The 8,799-nt window shown below is 36.1% G+C and overlaps 2 pseudogenes; one reads left to right on the top strand and one right to left on the bottom strand.

The window, feature by feature from the left end:
- Positions 1-5,169: 5,169 nt before the first annotated feature.
- LOC127561513 (DNA-directed RNA polymerase II subunit RPB3-like) lies at positions 5,170-6,416 on the bottom strand (annotated as a pseudogene).
- Positions 6,417-6,549: 133 nt separating this feature from the next.
- Positions 6,550-8,551, top strand: LOC127561514 (general transcription factor IIH subunit 1-like; annotated as a pseudogene).
- Positions 8,552-8,799: the final 248 nt, after the last annotated feature.

Here is an 8,799-nt window from a genome sequence, read left to right on the forward strand (position 1 = left end):
TGCTCTCTTGATACTGCTTCCTTCTTGCTTTTCCTTCATTCATATCTTCAACAGGCACTTATTAAGTACCTTCTACGTTCAAAACATTTTGTCAGGTGCTGAGTATAGGAGACAACATGAAAAATAGTCAAAAAAGACTATCTTCAGGGAGCTTATAACAATCAGAAGATACAGCATTTGAACCAATGTTCCCAGTTATATGTAAAAAATAATTTTTAACATTTGTTTTTGTTTTTTTTTAATTTTAATAGTATTTTATTTTTCCAAATACATGCAAAGATGGTTTTCAACATTCATCTATGCAAAACCTTATGTTCTAATTTTTCTCCCTTTCTCCTTCTCTCCCCACTCCTTAACAGAGCAAGCAATCTGATATAAGTTAAACATGTACAATTCTTCAAAACAAATGCTGCTCAAGAAAAATCAGATCTAAAGGGGAAAAAATAAATGAAAGAAAAAAACAAGCAAACAACAGCAAAACCAACAAAGGTCAAAATGCCATGCTTTGATTTACATTTAGTCTCCATAGTTCTTGCTCTGGATGAGGATAGCCTTAACATTTGTGTTTAAAACTCTGGGTTTCAGTTTCTCTCTCCTCTTCCTCTCTCCCCTCCCCCCAATGAGAATGCAAGCAATTCATTATATGCATGTGTAGTCATGCAAAACATTTCCATAATAGTCATGTTGTTAAAAAAAAAAAACACAGACAAAAAAAAAAAAACTTCAAGAAAAATAAAGTAAAAAAGGTATGCTTCAATTTATATTCAGAAATCATCAGTTCTTCCTCTGGGGATAGATAGCATTTTTATCCTAAGTCCCTCCAAGTTATCTTGGATCATTGTATTACTGAGAATATCTAAGTTATTCACAGCTGATCATCTTACAATATTGCTATTACTTTGTACATTGTACATTTCACTTAACATAATACACTTTGGAGGAGAGAGCTCTAACAAATCAGGGGAATAAGGAGGACTTACTATAGAAGTTGGCACTTGAGCTGAGTCTTGAAGAAAACTAAGGATTCTAAGACTTCTTTTCTCTTCATTTTCAACTCTATTAATAATTTTTGTTCTCTCTTTGCTAGTCTGAAGAGTAATCTTAAAAGAGAAACCAAAAGAATTATAAAGATTCAGTAAATTCACCACCTTTATCATTCTCATCCATCCATCCTCAGCAGCACTTGTCTATTTGATCTTCTCCTTGTTCCTAACTTACCTTAAAAACAAAATACAAAGAAGAAAAAATGAATATATCCTGCCCTTTTCCTCTCCTCCCTTTTATTTTCCTTAGCATTCATAAATAGCCTCAACAGAGCCTGGATCTTAGTTTTTCCACTACTGTCCTTTAAGAATGCTGCCCTTAATTTTTTATTTTGTTTTTTAATTTTTTTCCTTCTTCTGTTCCCTGCCTTCAAGCTCATCTTCTATGCACTGTCATAAATTCAAAGCTCCAAGGGAACATGAAGTTGACCTACCTAGTTTATAGATGAGAAAGCTGAGGTAGTAAGAAGCTACTATGACTTTTTTAAGGTCAAAACTCCACTAAGTGTCAGGACAGCATTCACACTCAGGTCTTCCTGACTCTTGTTAGCCCTTTCTACATGGCAATATGCAGCAGCTTTGAACTAGAGCACTTTCCAAACTTTTAAAGTATGATGGCACTTCTGCTAAAGATTGGGTCACTGTGGCAAATCAAATATCTGAACTGGTCGATGCTATTTTTGTTTTTTTCATAATCACTAAAATCGTGCACATTTGTGCCAGTATTTGTCAACATTGTAGGTAATCACTGAAAATAGTACTTGTCTCTGAACACAGACAATCAACCACTGATTATTCTGGGATTGGTTATCCAGGTTCTTTGCAGCCTTTTCTCCATCTTACTGTGTGCCTTGGATCTATTTCACTGCTTATTAGCATTTTTTCCAGGTAGATGCAAAATACATATGTAGAGATGATGATGGTCACCTTACATATAGCAATAAAGACAGATCCTCTTGAGAAAAGGGAATTAAATCCATCACTAAAAGTAGTAGGTAGAAGGAACAGAGAGTTTGCTGTCCCACATTTCTTTTTCAGTATAGTCGGGAAATTTTCTCAACTCCAGCAAATATTTGCTCTTTTCTGCTGGGCCCAGGTTCATCTAGGCTCTATCTATTGGGTTTTAAAACAGAAAGTAAATGAAACCTATTTGATTTTACTCTCAGATGTCTGGGCATATCTGGTGGATGTGGGAAGACAGTGAAACTTATGTTAAAAGTGGTTGCTTATTTGTGATTGTTTTGATTATCTATAGTCCCTAATTAGCTATTCTGTGACGTGCTATGAATAATCTAGGCAAAAGGCAAGCAGCTTTTATTCCTTCTTTGGTAAGATTTAATATATGGACAGGGTGAGAGACATTGCCTCTTCATTATATGGTGTTGCTTTGAAAGTGTGAATGCTTAAAAGTCAGGGAAAGCACATATGTGATACAAACTTTTTGGAGAAGAGAAGAGGAGATTTTTGCTACAGGATTTATTACAATTGACATGGCTGAGCTATATGTTTATGGGGCAGGGATATTTAAAAAATCCAAGCCAAAGGAGAAGTGAACTTTGAAGCCAAAAAATTTCCATGTTTTCCTTGAAACTCAATACAGTAAGAGGACAATTTTGGTGATTTTCTCTGGGAATATTATCAACTACTAGAGTAAAGAATGTGCAGTTTGTTTTTATCACTGAAATTAAAGCTGGAACCATAATCTTTACTTGTGTATTCATTATTAAGCAAGGAGCTCCACCTAGGTGTACTGGGAAATGAGCAGAGGTGTGAGTTATGGCTCATCCAGAAGTGTACAGCAGTGTCAAAGTCTGTGAACAGATGTTAGCTTCTGGCAGTATAGATAAGCAGTTAAAAATATAGGAAACCTAAAAAGCAAACAATCAAAAAAAAAAAAAAACCCATCCCTCCTACCTCCTCAGGTTGCTGTCTCACTCATGAGTCAGAGAATGACATGGAAATATCTTTGGTCAAAATGTCGAAATGTCTTGCCCATGACTAAAATTTCAGGCACATGAATCTGGCAGAGGCACAAAACTGCCTCTTGGAATCTTAAAGCAGGGCAGGACATGGTATCATATTTTAGATGCGATGGAAAGTGTAGAAATATCTCTTTTCTTTTAATCCTCTCTCCACCTTCCTCTCCTACACTTCTAATTCAATTCAGTTTAATTCAAACAAGCATTTGTTAAGCACCCCCTATATGCCAGGAACTGAGCTAAATGAGGAAAATACAAAGACAAAAATGAAAACAGTTTTGCCCTCAAGAAGCCAAGATTATACTGGAAAGAAATGCTGTGTGCTTAGAAAATAGATGCAAAATACCCGTGTAGAGATGATAATGGTTACCTTACATATAGCAATGAAGATGCATCCTCTTGAGACAAAGGAATTAAACTCATAGCTAAAAGTAGTAGGTAGAATTAATAGAGAGTTTGCTCTCTTACATTTCTTTTTCAGTATAGTCAGGAAATTTTCTCAACTTCAGCAAATGTTTGCCATTTTCAGTTGGGTCCAGGTTCATCTAGACTCTATCTACTCTGGGTTTTTAAGTGGAAATTTTTGATCAGTCAATAAAGTATGGGTCAGTACTGTGGCAGACACTGTGGTGGAGTCCTGAGGATAAAAAGGAAAGAAGGAAGGAAAGAAGGAAGGAAGGAAGGAAGGAAGGAAGGAAGGAAGGAAGGAAGGAAGGAAGGAAGGAAGGAAGGAAGGAAGGAAGGAAGGAAGAGAAGGGAAGGAGAAAGTGAGGGAGAGAAGGAGGGAGGAAGAAAGGAAAGAAGGAAGGAAAGGGATGGGAAGGGAAGGGAAAGAGGAAGGGAGGGAGGAAAGAAGGAAGAAAGAAAGGAAAGAAGGAAGAAAGGAAGGAAGGAAGGAAGGAAGGAAGGAAGGAAGGAAAGTGAAGGAGGGAGGGAGGAAGGAAGGAGGAAGGAAGGAAGGAGGAAGGAAGGAAAAAGGAAGGAAGGAAGGAAAAAAGGGAGGGAGAGAGGAAGGAAGGAAGAAGGGAGGAAGGAAGAAGGGAGGAAGGAAGAAAGAAGGAAGGGAGGGAGGGAGGGAGGAAGGAAGGAAAAAGGAAGGGCGGGAGGGAGGAAGGAGGGAAGAAAAAAGGAAGGAGGAATAAAAAAGGAAAAAAAACAAAGGAAACAAATGTTTATTATAAAGAGAAAAATATAACATTTTAAATAATATTAATGTAATAAATGTAATAAAATATTTACAGGATTTTGCATTTTAAGGAGGAAGATAATATGTACACATATGAGAATAAATACAGAGTAGTTTATAGAGACAGAGCCCTATCAGTTAGGGATAGGGAAATCAGGAGAGGTTTTCTGTAGACACTAGTTTTTGAGTTGTATTATTCTTGTTTTACAGCTGAGGAATATGAATCCCAGAAAGCTTAAGTGATCACTCAGGATTACAGTGTCAGTAAGTGTCAAAGGCAGGATTTGAGTCCAAATCTTCCAGGTCCCAAATTCTACCTGCTCTGCTATTCAGCTTCACAAATCAGGCAGTAAACAAGACAGAATCATGGAAGGCAGCAGTGAAAAGAACTGTCTCTGAAATACTAACTCCATTTCTTTCTTTCTTTTTTCTCCCCCCCCCCAAATGATTTATTCACAAAATTAATGAGAATATACACATTCAAAAGTAATATAGCATGGCAAAAGAATTTGAGAAATACAAAAAAGGGGGAGAGAGACTGGGGAATTTGCCTAGTTCTAACTAAATGAATCAGGCTTAGATCTTCTATTTGGCTTTTTTCCTCTATACCCAGAGTAGATTGTCTCTTGGCTAGTGTCTAAAATTCTACTGAACCTGGGAATGAACCTTTATCCCTGCCCATTTCCCATCACTAGTTTAGCAATACTCTAAGGTGGCAGTGGGATTTAAAGTTGCAGCTACTAGCCAGGAATTTGAACAAGAATTTTAATCCTCTTCCTAGCAATAAGGAAAAAGTTAGGGTAGAAATTCATCCATTCCCTATTTTCAATAGAAATTACTGTGCCTAGTTTATGGTTAAAGCATTACTCTGGATCTTACAGCTTATACGGATCACTAAGCATCTTCTTACCTAAAAAAAGCAGAGAAGATGATGGTTTCAGGGCACAAAGAGCTCGCTGTTTTAATAGAACCTTTCTAACATACCACTAGGGTTACTGGGAGCCTAGACTGCATCTTTATCCATCTCAGAATACTCAGTTTTTAGCTGTTCTTCTGATTTGGGTAGACTAAATATCCCAGGGCACTATCAGGATCATATTCAAAAGCCTTCCCAGTCATAGTATATGTTTCTTGACAAAGCCCTTCTTAGTATAGTCTTGTAGTTTGAGTTTCTATCCCTTTTGGAGTTTGATAATGAGGATGTCATCCTGTTCCATGTAGAAACTGAAGTCATTGTCTCTACTCTGAGATGTCACCAAAATGTGATAAGATCTTGAGATACAACATGGGGAGTCTGGTCTTCACTGTTGCATACATCAAATATGTATACATTCTTGAGTATCAGGGAAGAATTCTTCATATGTACAGTCCTTGGAATATTGTAGTTTGTCTACAACAGCACAGAAAGGGATTATTCAGAGTCTGTGAGCAAGGAATACTCATTCAGTACTTGATGACATGACAATGACTTTGTTTATGGCTATAATGGGCTTGGTACAGATAAAGATGGAGATGGAATTGGCTACTGTATTCAATATGTTAGGTGACATCTCTTTCAATATTTTGTCTGTTTTAATTATACTTTTTTTTGGTTTTACATGTACATTCATTTTTTTACATATTTCCACATGAGTCATTCCCCAATTGATGGGCATCTATTCATTTTCTAATTCTTAGCCATCCCAAAAAGAACTTTTATAAACATTTTTGCATATGTGGGTTCATTCCCTTCTTTTATTTTTCAATATTTTTAATGTGTGTCATGATGGCTCTAAGGCTGCCCTCCTGTTGCCCCTTACTTTCAGTACTTGACTAACCTCTGAGACTTACTAGTGAGAGAAATGATCATTAATAATCAATAATTTGGGGAGATCCAGAGTTATCCCCCTTTTCTAAACTATTGATTTTAAAAGTTTAGTCTCTTGAAGGACATTGTTTATAATGATATTAAACTTAACTTTCTTGTTCAGATCTCACACAAGTAGAGAAGCTAAAGTATTATGTTCAAGCTTGAGTGGGACAAACTTTTTGAATAGATTGCCTAAGTCTGGGATTAATTTAAGAAATAAATGACTAAATCAAAGTTTAGGATTAGCCTCTCAATGTAATATTCATTCTCTCATTATTTGTTAACCAATCAGCGTTGATTACCACTTTGGGGAACACTTCCTGTTTGAAGTGTGTATAAAAGTATGAGCCTGCCACCATGATTATTTTTGGTCAAAAGAGAGATGACCAAATAACCATCTTTTTATTAAAATGCTGTCACTGAGTGGAGAGAATAGTGGGAAGAAACTCTCAACACTTCCACTGGGCTAGACAAGGACTTCTGCCAGGTAGCATGGCAACTTTATTAGAAGTTTTACTGATTGTAAAGAAGGTATCAGAAGAAGCAGGATGGGGCTTTGTACTTCATAGTAGAAAGGATAATTGGGCATCTAAAAGCAAGAAGGGTTTACAAACAACCATATGTGTATGGACATTAAATGCTGGAAAATCATTCTAAAAGGAAAAACTAAAATCCAACTTTAGCTGATTCTTTATGCAGGAGACACAACCAACTTCCATTTTTCCAAAGAAAGCATGGCTGTAAAAGAGTGAGATGCTGTGAAAGACCTTCTTCAGTAATTGCTACCCAAATTCAAGAGGAAAGCCAATTAAAAAACTGGAAGAGAAAAACAAAATGCTGCAAGAAGACCTATTTTGTTTCAGCTTTAGAGAGATCTGGTTGTGAGTCAGATAATCTATACTGAGAAATTCTGGGCCAATCATTTAAGCATGAATACTGTGGATAGCACTGCAGCATCGAATCACAAGCAGGATGTGGGCATTTCTGTAGCATTTCTGGCTAATATCCACCCCCAAACAAATGACTGTAATGGCCTGAAGTAAAACTTAACTTCTGATATCACTGAGTCCATATACAGGGCTTATCTAATAGTAAAAATGAAATACTCAGAAAACACTCCATATAAACATGACAAAAAAAGAATTCTGGATACAACTTTTTCAATCTTATTATTTTATTGGGATTGATTTAACACAAGGTAGAATGTTCTAAGATGCTAATTTCAGAAAAGCCTGGAAAGACTTACATGAACTGATGCTAAGTGAAATAAACAGAATCAAGAGAACACTGTGCACAACTACAAGATTATGTGATGATCAACTGTGATGGACCTGGCTCTTTTCAACAATAAGGTGATTCAAAGCAATTCCAATAGATTTGTGATATAAAGAGCTATCTGCATCCAGAGAGAGAGCTATGGAGAGTGAATATAGATCAAATTATAGTATTGCCACCTTTTTGTTGTTGTTGTTGTTTCCTTGTGTGTGTGTGTGTGTGTGTGTTGTTTTTCCCTTTTGAAATGATTTTTCTTTTACAGCATGATGAATATGGAAATTTTTTTAGAAGAATTACACTTGTTTAACCTATATTGGTTTAGTTGCTGTGGGGGACAGAAGGAGAAAGAAAAATATGGAATTCAAAGTTTTGTAAGAGTGAATGTTGAAAACTATTTTTGCATGTATTTTGAAAAATAAAAAAGTGTTATACAATTTGAAAAAGATAACAGTGCTTAGCACAGTGTTAGGCACATATTAGATGCTAAAAAAATAAAGAGAAGTCTTCATATAACAGTCAAAAATACATACATACACAAAAAGAAAAATTGCACATGTTTAACCTATATTGGATTGCTTCTTGTCTAGGGGAGGGGGAAGGAGGGAAAGGAAGGAGAAAAAATTGGAATACAAGGTTTTGCATAGGTGAATGTTGAAAACTATCATTGCATGTATTTGGAAAAATAAAAAACTATTTTTATAAAAAGAATGTGTTAAAATGTTGAAAAGGCTTTAAAAAAATCAATAGGAGTAAAAAACCCAATACTAGATTTCACAACACTGGAAGATAAATCATTAGATGAGAGCTTTGGGGTTTTTCCTGTGCTATCTACTTATAACTCTTCAAAATCCAGAAAGAAGAATACAATGCCATGATCATCAAAAGATTTAGCCATAATAGTGCTGGCAATGATAGCAAGTCTCAGGAAACATGCAGCCCAAAATGATCATAATGTGAAAACAGCAGCACAGAGTGGGAACTATTGGGATTCAGACTTCTTTAAACCTCTAGTCAAAAGGGTGAAATTACAGGAATCCATTGAATACAGATTTGGGGGTAAAATTACAACATAAAAACAATTGCATCAAGCCTGAAGAAGCCATATAGCTATTATTGTAGCCCAGCTCCAACCCAGTCCCTACTGTATGTAACAAGTCAGAATATTATCATTTCTTTTCAGAGTATTAAGCAAGAGATAGAAACTTACCATCCAAATTAACTCAGGTTCTTTCAGAGAATGGTGCAAATAGAACCTTCACAGCTCCATCCCCTAAGAGCACTTATGCAGAGAGGACCACAACAAGCCATAAATCAGATAGTGTCAAAGGACATTTATTTAATCGGGAACTCAAACGCTTGTAGTGGCTGTGGGTGGGTGGAAAGGTGGGGGAGAATTTCTGGATCAGTTCTCTAGCTAACATACCATTCCTAGAAGAAAAAGTAATGAGGATGAAGAGTAATTTGGAA

The sequence above is a fragment of the Antechinus flavipes genome, chromosome 4 (assembly GCF_016432865.1).
Source record: "Antechinus flavipes isolate AdamAnt ecotype Samford, QLD, Australia chromosome 4, AdamAnt_v2, whole genome shotgun sequence".
NCBI classification, from domain to species: domain Eukaryota; kingdom Metazoa; phylum Chordata; class Mammalia; order Dasyuromorphia; family Dasyuridae; genus Antechinus; species Antechinus flavipes.